A 21,372-nucleotide genomic window follows, 5' to 3' on the forward strand; every position below is an offset into this window, starting at 1 on the left:
TACATACTTTGGTACGCTATTCTATCTTTCTCTTCATATCACAAAATACCCCTAATAGGAAAAAAACGCACGCAACGCTCCATGCTCAATGGCGTAACTTCACTGAGGAATACCGAGAGCAAAAGCGCCTTGCGTTATGCCGTTCACATATTGTGATTACATTTGTATTAACGGGGTTGTCCAGGAACCCTAGAAGAGTTGAGGGTTAACTGAAGAGATACTGGTGTCAACTTCTCTTTTCTTTAAAAATGAAACTATAGTAGTTTTGTTGTTAGTATCTAATGCTAAGAAAGACGAATTAAACAACGTTTCATTCTACAAAATCTGGTTAGTAGCTGTGGAGGAGTTATGATACGTAAAACTTATAATTGTTCTGTATAGAGCATCAGCCTGAATTTTATTTCACGTGGAAATTGATATTGTTATAAGACATTGTCGCTCCAGGCTGATAGGGCACTCGCCCTCCTTGTTGACTCGGCGAAAAGGGTCTCTGTAGAGAAGTGGGGTAGTAGAGAAGAGATTTATTAAGAACTGGTACTAATCGCACACCAACTGGAAGCAACGTACGTGGCGTCTGAAGACGGTGCTCTTTAAGTTGTGGAAACAGATGGAAATCGCATGGGACCAAGTCCGGATTACCTGCAGGACGATCGACGACGATGAAGACAAGTCGTTAGACTGTTGCAGATGTCGCAGTGGTCGTGAGATTTGTGGCATTGTCATGCTGAAGGACAGAATGCTCTATGTGGGGACGAACTCTTCGAATTCTAAACTTGCTTACACTCCGCTGTTCCTCACGCATCGACAAAGTTAGTTACACACCGTCACGATGCGCTATACAATTCGGAGTCCTCTATCGGTAGAGAGCTGCAAATATGTAGACATGAGGAATAAGGATATAGAATTTCGGATGCATTAAGTTTCAGTACACCCCCCTAATAATCTACACGATTTGTCAAACAGGGATTTGACCTACAAACTCCATTAACGAGTTTAATGTCGAGTATTTCACTTCACTGTAAAATTACATTACTAACATCAGGAAATAACAAAAGACTACGGTATTAAATTCCTTCTTGAAATTCTACTTATGTCTCAGACATTCGAAATGCCCACTGTCTACTACAATATACGCTTGAAATCGCTGGCTCAAGGACTTCAGGAAAGACGAATGATTTCTTCGAGATCCTTTCACATGCTGCAACAATGTGATGTAAAAATCCTCTACCATCGTCTGCTACTACCTAATCCTTGAGTTTCTCCAAGAGAAGAAATCCCAAAGACGTCAATGCTGACGTGCATGCCAACACACGACGCCTTCACGTTTTGTCCAGCGATCATGAAGAGCCCGTCCACAAGTAAATAGCGATCCTAGCACCCATAGTAGCCTCTGATTCAGGCCCTCCACTTATCCCTGCACCAAAGAACCACAGTCGGTTCTGTCGACGATGCTGCAGATGGTGAGCTCCTTAGTCTCGCAAGCAATACTGGCAGTATTTACCATTTTCGATAGCCACCTTAAAGCACAGAGAATCTTCTCTGATCCAAAGCGACACGCGTCATTGGTATCGAAATGGGCCACCACCTGCAGTTGGCAGCACCCTGTACTCATCATGGCATCTGGAAGCACCCTTTACACATCCGGAATGACTCCCCCGGTATACACAGGGTCACACTGGATTCCTTCCTGTCCTTGGCAGCCATGTTTCTAAGGGGCCCTATCATGGGCCTAAGGTTGGAGGTCCCAACTACCACCAACCCACCCTCTGTGAATGCCCTGCCCTTACTAGCCACGAAGCTTTCTATGGAACAAGGTAGACGACTGCATCCGGCTCAGAGACTTTGTCAGCCACAGATAACGACCGAAACCTGTTTGTCAAATGAACCAGAGAGGCCCTACGATCGAGTCCTCGGAAAGTCTTTCGCTGCCTGCCAGACTTTTCAATGATCTCCCACTCGTCCATGGGTGAGGGTCAACCACCATGCAGGGAGTACCCGTTGCGGCCACAGCAGTGGATCGATTGGGGGACGCGTGGGTCGTACTCGAAGTCCCTCACATCCTCACGTCCGATCCCCCACAGTGATGCCCCTTGGCAGTATCCTCAAGCTGTGTGATGGGAGCCAACACTGCCTGGAGCTGTGAGCGAAGGGTCACCTACTCAGCTTGCATCTGTACACAGCAATCACATGATGATCAGATAAACATGATGCAAATACAGATATTATTAGTACAGAAAATACGAAAGTGTCAAAGTGTTTACATAGGATACACGAGAAAAAACATTGTGATAGTCACAGTGACTAAAATGTGGGTAAACAAAGAAAATTTGCATGTGGAGAAAGATACAACAAATAATGAGAAATATAATCAATTTAGAGTTTTATTCTAGTATTTGGAATGAAAACTTAATTTAGCAATGGGAATAATCGAAGCTTTTCCCCATCGCTTAGTACTTGGTTGACATTCTGTCTTATGAGTCTGCTGATTTCCAATTTTCCAGTAGCATAATCTTTCTGCTCTTTTCGACACAATGTCAAAGCTCACATTCTATGTTCATATGGATGGTTCTCAGCTAGAAGATAATCAGCGATGGATGAATCTTTCTTCTTTAACCACCAGCATTCCTTACGTTCAGTAGCCTAATTCCCATAGCTCTGCCTGACTGATCTATATGCACATTTGTTTTACAATGACTGTAAGTGATTTTATATATACCACTCTGTAAAAAGGTTTGGATTTTGTCTTTACTAGTGAATAAAAATTTTAATGTTATTTGCGTCGTAAAAATATGTATGTCTGTAGTTCTGACATATTAATTTATTTGCATTATTGTCGGGAATGTTGACAAGGTATGGAATTTTGCACCAGGCTGTGAAACTAAGCAGTGTTTTTCAGTCTTCCTGGCAGATTAAAACTGTGTGCCGGACCGAGACTCTACCTCGGGACCTTTGCCTTTCGCGGACAAGTGCTCTACCAACTGAACTACCCAAGCACGACTCACGACAGGTCTTTATTTCATTCTGGAAACACTCCCAGGCTGTGGCTAAGCCATGTCTGCGCAGTATCCTTTCTTTGAGGAGTGCCAGTCCTGAAAGGTTTGCCGGAGAGCTTCTTTAAAGTTTGGAAAGTAGGAGACAAGGTACTGGTGGAAGTAAAATTGTGAGGACGGGTTGTGAGTCGTGCTTGGGTAGCTCAGTTGGTAGAGCACTTGCCGGCGAAAGGCAAAGGTTCCGAGTTCGAGTCTTGGTCCGGCACACAGTTTTAATCTGCCAGGAAGTTTGAAAATCAGCGCACACTCCGCTGCTGAGTGAAAATTTCATTCCAGATGCTGACTGTTTTTGGCTAGCTTACAGAAGCGGTGTAATTTTGTTCATTTACTATTTTTGTATTATATTATCAAGCAGAGCAGAGCTACAGTCATTGCTGGAAGCAATTTGTTTCATAAGTTGTAGTCCTGTTTGAAAGGCTAATTTGAATAATGTAACAGATATGAATTGATGCACCAGTGAATGCAAAATTGCGTGTTAGTGGCTGCGTGGATGCTGGGAGCTTGCAGGGATTAGTGTATCAGTAGCTATGCTATTCTTTAAATGTTAAATGCGTGTTTCCTCGTACTAATATCTAATATCTGTATTGAGGTCTGAGAAATTTGTAGAAGAACGTCCCAGCTCCATTTTCATCTGAATTTTCTTATGTGGGTTGTTTGGATGCTGTAGTAATGTGTGTCTAGTAATACCGTCCACAAACACAGATCATCGACATGTCAGAACCGGTAACTAATTCTACAATTCAGTGGGTCTTTCTATAAAATATTTTTTTCGATTTTGTCCATGAAAATCTCTAATAGTATATTACTCGAGGTGAACCCACAGCTAAGCGATTCGACTGTAATACTTCCTCTGAAACTGGAGCATTAATTATGTCATGGAATTCAACAGTATTTTATTTGAAATTATGCAAAATCTGTGTCAATATGTTCATGGATGAACATTTGTAAATAAGCTCATGACATCATATGAAACTAGTTTAGAACTGGGCGGGATTTGCATATCTTTAATTTCATCATCAAGAGCCATAAAATATTTGATAATAACCTTAGGTATAAAACTGGTTTGCTTTTAATGATATAATAAAGCTCTTTTGCTAGTAGGGAACATGGAAGAGAAATGGATGGCACTATCTGGCGTATCGGAAGACTATCCTTATGTAATTTGGGTCAGGTATATAATCTATGAGCTATGGGATTCATATTAATCAGCATATGGCGTGATTTGACGGTGGGTTTTATTTGTTAATTGAAAGCTGCATTTGGAACTTTTTAAATACGTCGGATCTGTGAAGGAACTCTTTCACTTTTGTAACGTAACCAAACACATTTATCAGCTGTGGTGGCAATGACATGGTTGGAGTTTATTTCCTTCTTAAACTTGCTTAATGTTCGTAACTATCAGCAGAAACAGTTTTTAAACCGTGAGCTATCAAAAGTTTCGTAGAAACATCACCTAACGCGAGCCTCAGATTACCTTCAGCCCATCTGGCAGATTTTCAGAAATTGCGTATGGTGGAACATATTTAATACGTTTATTTAACACTTGCAGCTCAACCACAGTAACTGCTATATTTGATATGTTAGATATTCGATCAGTGAAAGGTTAAATTAACGTCTTCGCGGACATGATGACTCCAAGGAATGTGTGAATGTCATAATACATATGTGACAAACTTTTAAACGTGAACTTCAATTATAACGGATTCTGTACAAGTTTCGCAGTTATTCTCTGATTCACGTTCTCTCGCCGATGTTGATAGCTTTCATTACAGCTGACGAAGTACATTTTGGTTTAATGTTAAGGTATTTTGGAGTAATGTTGGGGTGTAAAGACTCTCTGTTCTACCATGTTGCATGGCCGTTAGCTTCTGTTTCAACGATCTCCTGTACCTGCCGGTTAACTACACTTTGTTAGCACACTTTACAGCATTCAGTCAATTTCCTGTGTTTCGCTCCCTTACAAGATGCATTATGTTTGTGTCTCATCTTCCTTTATAGGCGTCGTACTGCCAATGTTCATTGATGTATGACGCTGTTGAGCATGAGTTTGAACTACCTAAGCATCATCTCGCGTCTTCCACGTCATAGCGAGCTGCAATATTTTACGACAAACTGAGGAGCCGCTGCCTCCGCCTCAAGAGAAGGTACCTGCACCACGATGTGCCGTTAAGATAACGGGCCCGGCGTTCCATCAGCATGAAAACGTCATTATGGGAGAGTCCTCTAAGGGCAGGTTGTGTTCCACGCTACACCAATTTCCCGGCACATCTCGATGTCTCATACACCGCCTTTCACATTCTCCGTTCTTCAGTGTCCCAGGAAACTCTTTTAGTGAGATTGCTCTTTAAAACTGCGCTTGTGACCTTTACTCAGTACTGAGTGCTCAGAAATTCTTCCGTATTGTATATCTGCATGGAAGTATTCCCATGTATTTAGTAAACTGATTGAAAGTTGCCTGTGGTGCCTATGTGTAGAGCATGTACATTCAACACACCTACCTTCGTTACGGTTCTAATACTTCGGCAGACAAAATATCCGCTGAATTAAAGATTCCGTAACAGGACTGACATTCCTGTAGCAAAAGAAGTTTCGAGCACAATAAACGCCTGCGATTTTGTTAAATTGGTCGGAGAATACGACTATAGATTCTGGTTGCGCCGAAACTCAAGTAAAACTCTTCGTGTGAGCCGAACTTTATTCCAATTAGACATGTCCGTCATTAGGGAACGTCCGCAATCTTTATTTGTACAAAAAAGGTCATATTTCAGTACGCAAATAAAAAATGGTTCAAATGGCTCTGAGCACAATGGGACTTAACGTCTGTGGTCATCAGTCCCCTAGAACTTAGAACTACTTACACCTAACTAACCTAAGGACACCACACACATCCATGCCCAAGGCAGGATTCGAACCTGCGACCGTAGCAGCCGCGCGGTTCCGGACTGAGCACCTAGAACGCTCGGCCACGACGGCCGGCTAGTACGCAAATAGATTTTATTTATTTTCAAATAACCAGTTTCGGGCCCACCGACCAATTACGAGCTGTTAAATGATCTTAAACGGCAGTTGATTGAAGACTTCCGTTTACAAAGCTCCTATATTTTAACACATTGTTTCGCAATGTAATTTCCTAAAGTTTTGAAGTTTCATCAACATACGTCATAAATTGTTATTTAACTTTTTTTAACATATCTGAAGATGGGCAGCTGGCCCGAAACTGATTTTCTGAGAACAAATAAAAGCTATTTGCGGACTTAAATTTTACGTTCTTGACCCTAAAATTCTCGGTGGCCATGGAAAAGGCAGGAGCTATCTCGGACAGACTGCATTACAAGCTGTGGGTAACGAAACTCCCATCATTCTCATATATGTTCCGCAATACCATTGATTTGCATTATTAGTCAAAATTTAAACCACATTCTTGGCGTAACATGATGACAGAGTTTCTATTAGTTGATTTCCGTGAATCTTCTCACGCATAAAAATACGTGTTACGGCGAACGAGGCGGGGTTGCTTCCACTATTTATGTCTTTGCATTCTCTTATCCTGTGTATCAATGCGTTTGACAGCTGTAACTAACGGAATGGTTCACGAGGCTCGCACTTTCGCTAACACATCGTCACTCATTGTGTGCATTTAGTATTTGGCCTTACGTGTACTTACGATTGGAGCCCACACTGATATTTCTATTTTCATTTCAATATATACAGCATCTATTCGTAATTACTGATTTCACACGATCCTTGAGTAATCTTCCATAGTGTCAGACCATTTTTCCTATGATCACGGCTTGTTGACGCTAGCTATTCGTTGGCCTCACTCATCTGTAATTATCGTATTTTCAGTACGATGAATTGCTAATCGTAAGAAATAAAAAAAGCATACTCACGAAACACTGATGTTTTCTATTAATTTTTATGGTCAAAAGTCTTGCTTTTATACGTATTTACTATTACTGTACCTAGTTATTACTCCAACGGCAAAATGTAGCTTCTGTCAGTTTCTTCAAATGTGTGACGTATCATGCGATACTACCTATTGTCTAATTCATTGTTTCGTTTGTTTCTGTACAGAAACGTCTCAAATTTTTCAGCGTTGCCTACTAAGGCAGTATAAAACCTTCGGCTATGTGTACGATCATTCGGTGGCTATACGTAAGATAATCTCGCAACGATAACATGGAAAGGATTCGTCATTGCAGCAATATTCTGAATATGCATAAACTGGCAATTAGGTACGGTCGAAACAATTTTACGACTGCTTCCTGACGGTTCTTCTGTCCATAAGAAATTAATTTTGTTTCCTGTTAGTAGTACATGCAGCAATTAAATTCAGAAGACTGAAGGATGAGACCTGGTTGGTAAGTACTCAGAGAGCGCACAGGATACGGTTTCGATTGTGGATGGGGCCGTAAACACTTACTGTGAGTTGCACAATCAAACCCACAACTTTGCTTTTAAAAGAACCATTCATTTATACATTACTTTAAAAAGATCACAATACGTCTGTAGACCTGTTGTTGTAGTTGTTGTGGTCTTCAGTCCTGAGACTGGTTTGATGCAGATCTCCATGCTACTCTATTCTGTGCCAGCTTCGTCATCTCCCAGTACCAACTGCAACCTACATCCTTCTGAATCTGCTTAGTGTATTCATCTCTTGGTCTCCCTCTACGATTTTTACCCTCCACGCTTCCCTGCAATACTAAATTGGTGATCCCTTGATGCCTCAAAACATGTCCTACCAACTGATCCCTTCTTCTAGTCAAGTTGTGCCACAAACTTCTCTTCTCCCCAATCCTATTCAACACCTCCTCATTAGTTATGTGATGTACCCATCTAATCTTCAGATTCTTCTGTAGCACCACATTTCGAAAGCTTCTATTCTCTTCTTGTCTAAACTGTTTATCGTCCATGTTTCACTTCCATACATGGCTATACTCCATACAAATACTTTCAGAAATGACTTCCTGACACTTAAATCTATACTCGATGTTAACAAATTTCTCTTCTTCAGAAACGCTTTCTTTGCCATTGCCAGTCTACATTTTATATCCTCTCCACTTTGACCATCATCAGTTATTTTGCTCCCCAAATAGCAAAACTCCTTTACTACTTTAAGTGCCTCATTTCCTAATCTAATTCCCTCAGCATCACCCGACTTAATTCGACTACATTCCATTATCCTCGTTTTGCTTTTGTTGATGTTCATCTTATATCTTCCTTTCAAGACGCTTTCCATTGCATTCAACTGCTCTTCCTAGTCCTTTGCTGTCTCTGACAGAATTACAATGTCATCGGCAAACCTAAAAGTTTTAATTTCTTCTCCATGGATTTTAGTACCTACTCCGATTTTTTCTTTTGTTTCCCTTACTGCTTACTCAATATACAGATTGCATAACATCGGGGAGAGGCTACAACCCTGTCTTACTCCCTTCCCAACAACTGCTTCCCTTTCATGTCCCTCGACTCTTATAACTGCCATCTGATTTCTGTACAAATTGTAAATAGCGTTTCGCTCCATGTATTTTACCCCTGCCACCTTTGGAATTTGAAAGAGAGTATTCCAGTCAACATTGTCAAAAGCATTCTGTAAGTCTACAAATGCTAGAAACGTAGGTTTGCCTTTCCTTAATCTTTCTTCTAAGATAAGTCGTAAGGTCAGTATTGCCTCACGTGTTCCAGTATTTCTACGGAATCCAAACTGATCTTCCCCGAGGTCGTCTTCTACTAGTTTTTCCATTCGTCTGTAAATAATTCGCGTTAGTATTTTGCAGCTGTGGCTGATTAAACTGATTGTTCGGTAATTTTCACATCTGTCAACACCTGCTTTCTTTCGGATTGGAATTATTATATTCTTCTTGAAGTCTGAGCGTATTTCGACTGTCTCATACATCTTGCTCACCAGATGGTAGAGTTGTGTCAGGACTGGCTCTCCCAAGGCCGTCAGTAGTTCCAGTGGAATGTTGTCTACTCCGGGGGACTTGTTTCGACTCAGGTCTTTCAGTGCTCTGTCAAACGCTTCACGCAGTATCGTATCTCCCATTCCATCTTCATCTACATCCTCTTCCATTTCCATAATATTGTCCTCAAGTACATCGCCCTTGTATAGACTCTCTATATACTCCTTCCACCTTTCTGCTTTCCCTTCTTTGCTTAAAACTGGGTTTCCATCTGAGCTCTTGATATTCATGCAAGTGCTTCTCTTTTCTCCAGAGGTGTCTTTAATTTTCCTGTAGGCAGTATCTATCTTAACCCTAGTGAGATAAGCCTCTACATCCTTACATTTGTCCTCTAGCCATCCCTGCTTAGTCATTTTGCACTTCTTGTCGATCTCATTTTTGAGACGTTTGTATTCCTTTTTGCCTGTTTCATTTACTGCATTTTTATATTTGCTCCTTTCATCAATTAAATTCAGTATTTCTTCTGTTACCCAAGGATTTCTACTAGCCCTCGTCTTTTTACCTACTTGATCCTCTGCGGCCTTCACTACTTCATCCCTCAAAACTACCCATTCTTCTTCTACTGTATTTCTTTCCCCCATTCCTTTCAATTGTTCCCTTATGCTCTGCCTGAAGCTCTGCACAACCTCTGGTTCTTTCAGTTTATCCAGGTCCCATCTCCTTAAGTTCCCACCTTTTTGCAGTTTCTTCAGTTTTAATCTACAGGTCATAACCAATAGAGTGTGGTCAGAGTCCACATCTGCCCCTGGAATTGTCTTACAATTTAATACCTGCTTCCTAAATCTCTGTCTTACCATTATATAATCTATCTGATACCTTTTTGTATCTCCAGGGATCTTCCATGTATACAACCTTCTTTCATGATTCTTGAACCAAGTGTTAGCTATGATTAAGTTATGCTCTGTGCAAAATTCTACCAGGCGGCTTCCTCTTTCGTTTCTTAGCCCCAATCCATATTCACCTACTAAGTTTCCTTCTCTCCCTTTTCCTACTACCGATTTCCAGTCACCCATGACTATTAAATTTTCGTCACCCTTCACTATCTGAATAATTTCTTTTATTTCATCATACATTTCTTCAATTTCTTCGTCATCTACAGAGCTAGTTGGCATATAAACTTGTACTACTGTAGTAGGTGTGGGCTTCGTATCTATCTTGGCCACAATAATGCGTTCACTATGCTGTTTGTAGTAGCTTACCCGCATTCCTATTTTCCTATTCATTATTAAACCTACTCCTGCATTACCCCTATTTGATTTTGTGTTTATAACCCTGTAGTCACCTGACCAGAAGTCTTGTTCCTTCTGCCACCGAACTTCACTAATTCCCACTATATCTATAACCTATCCATTTCCCTTTTTAAATTTTCTAACCTACCTGCCCGATTAAGTGATCTGACATTCCACGCTCCGATCCGTAGAACGCCAGTTTTCTTTCTCCTGATAACGACGTCCTCTTGAGTAGTCCCCGCCCGGAGATCCGAATGGGGGACTATTTTACCTCCGGAATATTTTACCCAAGAGGACGCCATCGTCATTTAATCATACAGTAAAGCTGCATGCCCTCGGGAAAAATTACGGCCGTAGTTTCCCCTTGCTTTCAGCCGTTCGCAGTACCAGCACAGCAAGGCCGTTCTGGTTATTGTTACAAGGCCAGATCAGTCAATCATCCAGACTGTTGCCCTTGCAACTACTGAAAAGGCTGCTGCCCCTCTTGAGGAACCACACGTTTGTCTGGCCTCTCAACAGATACCCCTCCGTTGTGGTTGCACCTACGGTACGGCTATCTGTATCGCTGAGGCACGCAAGCCTCTCCACCAACGGCAAGGTCCATGGTTCATGGGGGGAGGTCTGTAGACCTAGTTGAAGAAAACCACACCAAAAACAAGAGTGGCTGGGGACCTGGTTTAGAAATCAGAAGCAATTAAAAATAGAAGGTAAAATTTGAAAAAAAGCCTGCAATTGAAAACTATTAGTGGATGAAGGACAACTATAATTAAAACACATTAATAAACATTTTTTCTGACCAAGAAATTTCCTTTTAAACTTATAATAGAACATCTGAAGTCCTAATTAAGGAAATACTAACTTATTGCACGGCTGAAGGCCACAAACAAATTTGAAACAACGGCTGAAGGTCTGAACATCAAGACAGACAAACAATTTTAAATAAATCCCCTCCCTTCCTATACAAAAAATTCCTTTAAAGAAGCAGCTGAAGGCCTTAATGAAAGGGGTTCACGTAAATCCTCGGCTGAAGGCCACACAATATATCTAACAACTAACCGCTTAGGGCCTGGATTACCAACAATTTCAGATAGAACAAATTTTAAGGAGAAATTTTTTTTAAATAAAATCCAGCTTCAAAATTTTAATTTAACACGACTGAAGGCCTTTATGTAAAATTTAAAGAAGAACTGAATTAATACACGGCCGAAGGCCTTGCACAATGCTTCAAACCAAAATGAAAATCTCAACCTAAAACAGAACAAGTGGTGCTCAGAAGTGTTCCAAGGGTCAGCCTGAGAATGTAGCTTAACCGTACGGTAAGGCGAGACAGGCAGCTGAATTTAAATAATCAGGTGGCATCCCATATTAGTTACGGCCCAAGGGCCGACCAACAATTTAACCAATTCTCTTCTGTCCAACGAACGGCACAACGGCTGAGGACGAGGATACGAAGAGCACTACGTCTTTAGAAATTGACGTCTAAGAACAGCCAAGGGAACAGCAACCACTCTATGCCAAATATGAACCAAACAACTTAAAACGCTGTCGAACTACACACTGTGCCGGACAGCACCAACACGACGAGGAAAGGCAGAGTGCTGGAAAACTATGCTAACGACCAGGGCAGGTAACTGGGGCGTAAACGGCTACAGGGTAAATGGACTTTGTTAAAAGATAACTGTAAACTCACGGTCTAGTACATCTTCATCTAACACTCCGAAATTCGCAACTAGGGTACCCTGCGACAAGTTTACTCCCTCTGGGCCAAAATGATAATTTCACGATGTTCCCCGACACGCTATATATACGACACACTAGCAGAGTTGCCAACTGCCGTCTCTGAGTTGTTTGAAACGTTGACGTCGAACGTAGACGATGGTTACAATAATGACTGCACAGTGTGATTATTTCATACAAAAATCTCGATTTTTTTTAAAGAGGAGACAGTTATAATTAGAACTGCGTTATTATTGATGTGGAAAGTATTCTCTCTAACTCACGTTACTCATATGCACTTTCACGGTCCAATGGAGAAAGTTAGGTCAGCTCGAGCTGCGAATAGTGCCGAGAGGAACGGAACCCATATCAGAGATGGTCAGTTGGTACGAAATTCCTCTTAAAATTACACCGACGAATGTAACACTTGACTGTAGCAACACACGATGCTCGCAAACACCGTTGGTAACAGCACAGTCAAGGCACGGAAAATACCTGCAGTTATTTGTTCAGACAAATATGGTTCAAATGGCTCTGAGCACTATGGGACTTAACATCTATGGTCATCAGTCCCCTAGAACTTAGAACTACTTAAACCTAACTAACCTAAGGACAGCACACAACACCCAGCCATCACGAGGCAGAGAAAATCCCTGACCCCGCCGGGAATCGAACCCGGGAACCCGGGCGTGGGAAGAGAGAACGCTACCGCACGACTACGAGATGCGGGCTTTTGTTCAGACATTTTCGGCAGTGCATTCCATTTCCGAAAGTTAGTTTATACTAGTTTCTTGTTGATGCGACACATGACAGGATCTCAGTAGCAATCTGTTACCAGCGACCTAAAGTGTCAGATGAAAACCTTGTTCTTGCCAGATGCTAAACCGTTCTCCGCGGTTCGCTACGTAGAATCGCCGTCGTAAATTTAAAGGAGAGGTTTCGTTTCCTTACTTTTATTTGAAAATCGATGGTCTCATCAGCTTGTTTTAAATGATACTCTGACGGAAAAAATCACAACGTGAAGGAATGGTGCGAAATGAACGAAGTTAGTAGGCTTGTTTCTAAATCTAAAAGATGATGTTTATTCCAATTTCGCACCACAAGCTTAAGAGATAACAGCGTCACTATAAGGTTGTAAATCAGGTTTGCTTTAAACATATTTGTGACGGTCGTGTGCGTTAGTTACCTTTGATACTGGACGCGATGAGTTGATGTTAATCAAGAATGCCTTTAAAGCTACGAAGACACAGTTATCACCACTCCACTGAATTTGAATGACGGTGCGTAATAGGGCTACGAGAAGCTGGATGTTTCTTCTGCGACATTGCAAAAAGACTTGGCTGGAATGTAGCCACTGTGCATGATTGCTGGATGTGGTGCTTACGAAAACGTACGGTCGCAAGAAGACCAATTCCGGACGGACACGTGCCGCTACCGAGAGGGAGCACCAAAGTCTTCGGCGTAAGGCTCTCGTGCGTTTTACTGCATCTGCACCAGCAGTCTCAGCATCAGTAAGCTCCACAGTAACACAACGAACTGTAGCGTCCATTCCACTGATTCCGAACCACCGCCGCTTACTACTTCCGTGGTGTGAAGCGAGATCTCATTGGAAGAGAGGTTGGAAGTCTGATGAAAGCTGGTTCAGCCTCAGTGCCAATGATGGCCTTGTGTTGGTTACAGGGAGACCAGATGAGGGCTTGCAAACAGCCTGTCTGCATGCTTGACACACTGGACCTACACCTGGAGTTACTATCTGGGGTGCAATTTTGTATGACGGCTGGAGCACTCTAGTAGTTATCTCACGCGCCCTGCATGCAAATTTGTACGTCAGTCTGGTGATTCAACCTGTTGAGCTGCCATTCATGAACAATAATCAAAGGTAACGCTCGGCCATATACCGCTGTTGTAGCGCAACATGCACTACAGAATGTCGACATGTTGCCTTGGTCTTTTGGATCACCAGATATGTCTGCAGTCGAGAATATTTTGGACATCATCGGACGAAGACTCTGGCGTCCACCACAAACAGTATTAACCGTCCCTGTAGTGTAACAGTTATGGAACTCCATTCCACAAAGTCACATCCGGCACTTGTACTGTACAACGAAGTTCATGTTCCCAGAATGAGATTTTCACTCTGCAGGGGAGTGTGCGCCCATTATAAACTTCCTGGCCTATTAAAACTGTGTGCCAGACCGAGACTCGAACTCGAGACCTATTCCTTTCGCGGGCAAGTGCTCTACCATCTGAGCTACCCAAGCACGACTCACGCCCCATCCTCACAGCCTTACTCCTGCCAATACCTCTCCCGAGTTCGTCTTGGTCTGGCACACGGTTTTAATCTGCCAGGACGTTTCAAGTTCATGTTCGTTTGCGTGCTTGCTTTCTACATTGTCAGCTATCCCGGTTATTAATGTACCAGCACCTCATATTTGCACTGTCATCTCTCGCGATTTCGTTAACCTGTGATATTGCATTGCTAATCACTTGAATACGTTACTTAGATAAGTGTCTAATTGTCCATAGCAATTATTTACTATACATTAATTATGTTTGGTGTTGCAACTTTTTCCATCAATGTATAAAGCTGATGTGCAGAGGCAGATGTGTCGATAACAGTCTGCTACAGGAATGCTAGCATGTAATGTGGATAGGAAAGCTGCCTTCAGCTACAGGAGATACAAAAGCGCGCCTCAAGTACTTGTGCAGCAGCTAATGGACCATAAAACAAGGCCTCTAGCCTAGCTCCGGGCAAATGCCGCTTAAGCAGCTCTCTCTGTAAGCCTCTCCTTCTAAGGGTCGCCCTTCTACAAGGCTCCATCACTACCTGGAAGCTGGAAGCTGCTTCCCCTGAAGAATCCTACCTCCAGAAAATAAACAAGCATTATTTTCTCTGGTTGTCAAATACAGCAACCTAGTATGTGCGGAATATACTCCAATATATGAAGATAGTAACTGTTCCGAAAGAACAGACACCAATGATGACCATGCAGCTTCTCTAGAACGAGGTATATCAATAACGCCTGTTGGAAGCTGAGGGTTCCTTCCTAGAGAGGCTGCATGGTCGTCATTGGCATCTGTTCTTTCGGAACAGTTACTATCTTTACATAGTCAAAGGCTACCCGGCCATTGAACTTCTTCTGTGCGAATGCGCACACTTTGCCCGAACTCGTACGGGAATCGTCACCTTATTTGGCGCGAGTAATGAGTGAACGTGCAAATATCTTTTAGGAACATTATGAATGTAGGTTGTGGACAGTTGGGAATGTACGTCTCAGGGTAAGCGTGCAAAGGATAAGTCCCAGCAGTCGCGCTATCCTCTGTGCCCTCAGTGCCTCAGCTGGACAGAAAGTCTACCATGTAAGCAGGAGATCCCGGGTTCGAGTCCCGGTCAGGGCATATATTTTCACCTGTCCCCACTGAGGTATATCAACAACACATGTTGGCAGCTAAGGATGTCGATTAATTATCGTACTCCAATATCTCGCTTATCCTGTTCTTGCCAGATGCTAAACTGCCCTCCGCGGTCCGCTACATAACAGAATCGACGTCGTAAGCATATGTTATTTATATAGGGTACATACTGGCATTTTAGAGATTTTTCCTGTAAAATGAATAATCATTTCCATGCAAGAATTCCTCTGTGGTATAGAAGAAAATATTAAGCAGAAACACTTTTAATCAGTATTTTCGAACACTTCTGCTATCTGGGAGTTTTATAGCTGTGTGTTTTTCTCCTTTTTCTGTCGAAGTTAGACTCATGAGAGACAACTGCAGATAATTTTTCCTTCTGTTGCCTTACTCAAGAACATCTGTTACTCAACTCAAAATGGTTGTTCATAACTAAATTAAAAAGTGTTCCTGCAAGAAATCCCTGTGTGACCAATTTACATAATTCTGATTACTTTCTTTTGTACGCTAAAGTGTCTTGCCTAAGCTAGAAGCTACCCCAGAATACTGTCGCATAAGACGTAAGTGTTCTGCCTCGTGATGACTGGGAGTTGTGTGATGTCCTTAGGTTAGTTAGGTTTAAGTAGTTCTAAGTTCTAGGGGACTGATGACCATAGATGTTAAGTCCCATAGTGCTCAGAGCCATTTGAACCATTTGAACGTAAGTGTAAGAATATATACCACACATAACTTGCTGAGCTATATCCCGAAAGCGGGGAGTTATGACAAAAGTAGCCGAACTTAAATGCTTTGGAAGATCTCCTGTATGATTGTGCCCGTTGCGTGGGGGCTTAATTAAAATAAAATGCAAATAATTTTAATTTTTTGCTTCAGTAGCTGTCTGTTCGGTTACGAAGTCTCGTAACGGTTGGCCCTGACTAGTATTATTACGCTATCTGACTGCATAGAACAACAACAAAGAATGAAATGGAAATTTTCATTAACACAATTAATTAATTAAGTCCCCAGCAACTATAAAACCTACGAAACCAAGGCACAAGTGTAACTGTTCTGTGTGTGGAAGTATGACTCAACGTACGCATCTGGCACGGTTCTTCTTCAACAACACAAGAAATTTTAAATATCATTATACTGAATTAATTAAAGGAAATAGAAATACCATAATTACTCAAGAAAACCAGAATTGCACTCTAATCCAAGAACACAAGCCAGATGCTTTGTTGACTGAACCTGTAATGACGCATTATTTAAGACACTGAAATAATGAAAAAAAAAACACATAATATTTTACTTTCATATATATTGACGAAAAGCACTCTGATCATTACAGTATTTCCATTCGAACCATCTGCTGTCTTTCCCATCAAACAACTGCATAAAACATGGAACAAGCACTCCTTATTACAACATCTCGACAAGCACTGCCCACTAGCACATCTCAACACACACTGACTACTACTCGACAGGCACTGCCCACTACGACATCTCAATAATCACTGCCAGTGGAGGCGGCGGAACAATACTCTCTAGCGCGATCTCTGGCGCTGTGGCTCAGTGTAGCCACCTTTCATATGCCCTTCCTCCACGGGCTAGAATTTGATGGTATTTTTGCCAGCATTGGTGGTGAAAATACCACCAAATTCGTCAAAAAAATACAGACAAAAATAAAAGATAATATTAATGCGTAAATATCATATAACTAGATAAAATTTTGGCTTTCCACTGACCTTTCAATAACCTAATATATAAAATACAGTAAGCAATACAAATTCTTTCATACATGTGATTTTACATAATAGTTTACACAAGTATTATGTGGTTAAACAGATCAATCAATAGCGTCAGCAATGACGAATATGTGCAGGTAAGAGTCTCATAACTTTTCACAAACAGTAATACACAAAAAATCAGTTTATACAAATATTCACATAAACTCTTTCCATAGCCCAATAAACAAGTAGTTGACAGTTCCAGCAGTAGCACCCAGCAATGGTCAACAGATGCAAAAACCAACAAGTGACATTTTTTCAGTAGAAACAGTCCATCAGTAGCACCCAGTAATGTTGAATAGGTGCAGACACCAACAAGTAACACCATTTCAGTATAAGCAGTTCCATTAGTGGCACCAGCAATGTTGAGCAGGTGCACACAGCAACAGGTGACATCTTTTCAGTAGAAGCAGTCCATCAGTGGCACCCAGTAATGTTGAATAGGTGCAGACACCAACAAGTAACACCATTTCAGTATAAGCAGTTCCATTAGTGGCACCAGCAATGTTGAACAGGTGCAGACACCCACAAGTAACATCTTTTCAGTAGAAGCAGTTCATCAGTGGCACCCAGCAATGTTGAACAGGTGCAGACACCCACAAATAACACCATTACAGTATAAGCAGTTCCATTAGTGGCACCAGCAATGTTGAACAGGTGCAGACACCAACAAGTAACACCATTTCAGTATAAGCAGTTCCATTAGTGGCACCAGCAATGTTGAGCAGGTGCACACAGCAACAGGTGACATCTTTTCAGTAGAAGCAGTTCCATTAGTGGCACCAGCAATGTTGAACAGGTGCCGACACCAACAAGTGACATCATTTCGGTAGAAGCAGTCCATCAGTGGCACCCAGTAATGTTGACCAGGTGCTGACCGCAGTCCATAAAATTCACTATCACTAATCACACTGTTCATCAGCAGAAATTAAACATGTCCTAGTGGCACCAATCATGTAGAAAAAGTGCAAATAACAGTCCATACTATTCCCTATCACTAATCACACAGTTCATCAGCAGAAATTAAACATGTCCTAGTGGCACCAATCATGTAGAAAAAGTGCAAATAACAGTCCAAAATATTCCCTATCACTAATTAGACAGTTCATCATACAAATAATAATAAACACACAAATGATATCAGATAATTGTCATATTAACTATTACAATACACAAATAGCAGTAAACCTATAATATTTATGGGTGTCAGTGCAAGCCCCAACAAACAAGTAAAATAATATTTAGGAGATAGGTTGGGATCACTTCTCTGGGATTATAAAAGGAAAACACACAAAACACACTCACTCATCTTTCATCCACATCTAGTGCTACTGTGTAGTTGAATAGTGTTAACTGTGTAAATGCAATTCTGTCAAAATTTTATGTTCATCATGTGTATCAAGTAGTAGTGGCAGCAATGTATAACCGTCAATAACAGTTAGTCAACGTCATAGTTATCATGTCAAGACCAATGTTTGCCAAGCCAGATCAAAATGTACGGTTGTTGAACAACTGTCAGTGAGCCAAGATATGCAAATACTTCCTCTCTTCAAAAGAGATATATACTGCTTAGTGATTTAACAAAGTGTGTGTGTAGACAAACTTCCTTCTACTTGAGTGTTCTAGTCTGCCATCTTTATCCTCCTTGTTCCATATAGACCAACAAAAAAAATATGCTCCTCACTTACTTCACCTCTTATCCACCAAAACTCCAATAATCATCAGCATCACATAATCTCAATACTTCAATAATACCTCTTCAATACGTCGATCATCAATATCATTTACCTTACCTCTTGTCCACGAAAACTTCAATAATCATCAACTTCACATAATCTCAATACCTCAATCATACCTCTTCAATACGTCGATATATATAAACCTCATTGCCAATATCATTTAACTTCCATAACAACTCTTTCCTCTAGTCAGTCTCCTCGAACAAGTGCAGACAAAATCCTAATGCAAACCTCAATTCATCATCTCATACAATCCGAAGACACAATGTCAACACACAACCTCTCGTGTAATCCATCTGATCCAAATCTGCTACTCATTATAAATTATAAGATACATTTTGTTTACCTTGTCCATCATTAAATAAAAGAAATGCGTACATGACCTCTAACAGACTTAGTTCGAATAACTCTCATTAATTAATTACGATTACGGAGTGTGAATGATCATAATATTTGACAGTGTGTACACCACTTCAAGAATCATGGCAGAAGCAAACATGTGGAGTATTTCTTGTGTCAAGTGTCACTTCCTATTTCAATTTCTCACGAAGAATGCAGTGTAATAACTGTCAGTGGTCTAAACCTAGTGTTGGTATGTCACGTCGTTAGCTTCCTTCCTATTAGCATAAATTTATACAGCTTCCTAAAAACCTCCAGCTCATGTGACTTCTATGCAGTTTCTTGTACCAATGTCGTTCATAGAATTATAGCAGATCATTTTCTTATCTTAAAAATATAAGGCACTGAGCGTAAGCAAAACATGCAATAGCGCGTAAATATACCAGTAGAGAACAGAATGTCAACAAGTGGATGCAGCACAATCCCTACAACGAGGCTCTGCCAAGCGAACAATCTATAATTAATACCATAGTGTGACCTAAACTCTATGTTTGTACACAGTATATCAGCATTTCTATATACCAACTTATAGTTATGACAACAAAACAGAGGTGTATAAATATGCAATCCATACGCACAGCAGCAAACATATATCTTACGTAATAAACAAGTCATTAGCATCATTCAGCATAAGCAAATTAATGTTCATATGTAATCTTAATAAGTAAACATGAAGGCGCAAGCAGATAAATCACAAAGTGTAACCTACATACATAACCACAGTCAGCACAATTAATCAGTTGACAATTACAATTTAAATAAATAAGCACAGCAGGCACATAATAAAAAAATATGACATAAGTGAAAAAGCATAGCAGCCAAGCGATACATAATATACATAAGTAACAACCATATTCATTAATCAATCATTCTCAAAATCAGTTAATGTACGCAAGCACGTCGCTTCACAAGTAAATTCATAGAACATGAAATAAGCACAAAGTCTGAATCACGTAATCGCGAGCAGCAAATTACGTCTAAAGTACGTACCTAGGTGGAATTATGTTACCTGAAAAATAAACTCAATTAACAGTTACCTTTTTTAGTTTATTACTTTTTTCTTCGAAATTACATTCTTCCTGAAATTTTCTCCATAGTAAGTCGTCTTAACGTCGGACATGCACAGAATTTACCTGAAGGTCTTAAATATTTTATACAACCGTATCCTGAAAAATACTGAACGTTAATAACATAATTTATAAAGTCACCATAGCTTTATACAGAATTTAGTCGGAGAAATTAGACTGTGTATTTGTTTACGGCTGTCAGTGCATTCGCACTGAGCGCTCGATCAGCTGTAGGCGCGTGACGTGGGAAGTGGTTGTTTGCGGTCAACGACTGCCTTGTGCGGCGCGCAGACTTCACTGTTGCTTTGAGTATCTGCCGCCGCCGGAACACGGCGCGGTATCCTTGTATTCTCTGCATGTTTACATATAACTGTTAGTTTCTCAAAAGTATGTCATTCCACAAAAATTTTTACGTTCGATATATGATGTATTCCCTTAGAGCGCCGAGATTTAAGAGTTTCTACTTCAACAGTGTTATCATGGATAATTTTGCGAATTCTATATGGACCGTTATAAAGCAGAAAAAATTTGCGACATAAGCCTTTCCCTTTATGAGACAAACGGTGAGACTTAATTAATACCTTCTGACCAACTGACAAGATTTTTAAACGACCAGGACGTTTCGCTGATTTCTCTCTTCTAGCAGCCGCAGATGTAATATTTCGTAGAGCCAGGTTGACAACTTCAGAATGCCGCAGTTTCCGTGTAGGCGGAAAAGGAACAATTTCAGAAATGCGATTTGACGGTGCTTTGTTTTTTAATATCAATAGAGGCGGTAAAGAAGTTGAGTCATTTGGAAGTTCATTCAGAATGTTTTGAAAAATATGAAGATACTGATCCCAAGTTCTGTGATTCTGATGACAATAAAGACGGCACAATTTATTGATTTCCTTCATCCATCTCTCTGAAGCATTAGATTGAGGGTGAAAAAGTGAAATAAAAATTGGTTTAATCTTCCGACGCCGTAGAGTACGAAGCCAAATTTTAGAGCGAAACTGTGATCCATTATCTGATATTACCTTATCAACATGA

This window comes from Schistocerca nitens, chromosome 9, assembly GCF_023898315.1.
Source record: "Schistocerca nitens isolate TAMUIC-IGC-003100 chromosome 9, iqSchNite1.1, whole genome shotgun sequence".
NCBI classification, from domain to species: domain Eukaryota; kingdom Metazoa; phylum Arthropoda; class Insecta; order Orthoptera; family Acrididae; genus Schistocerca; species Schistocerca nitens.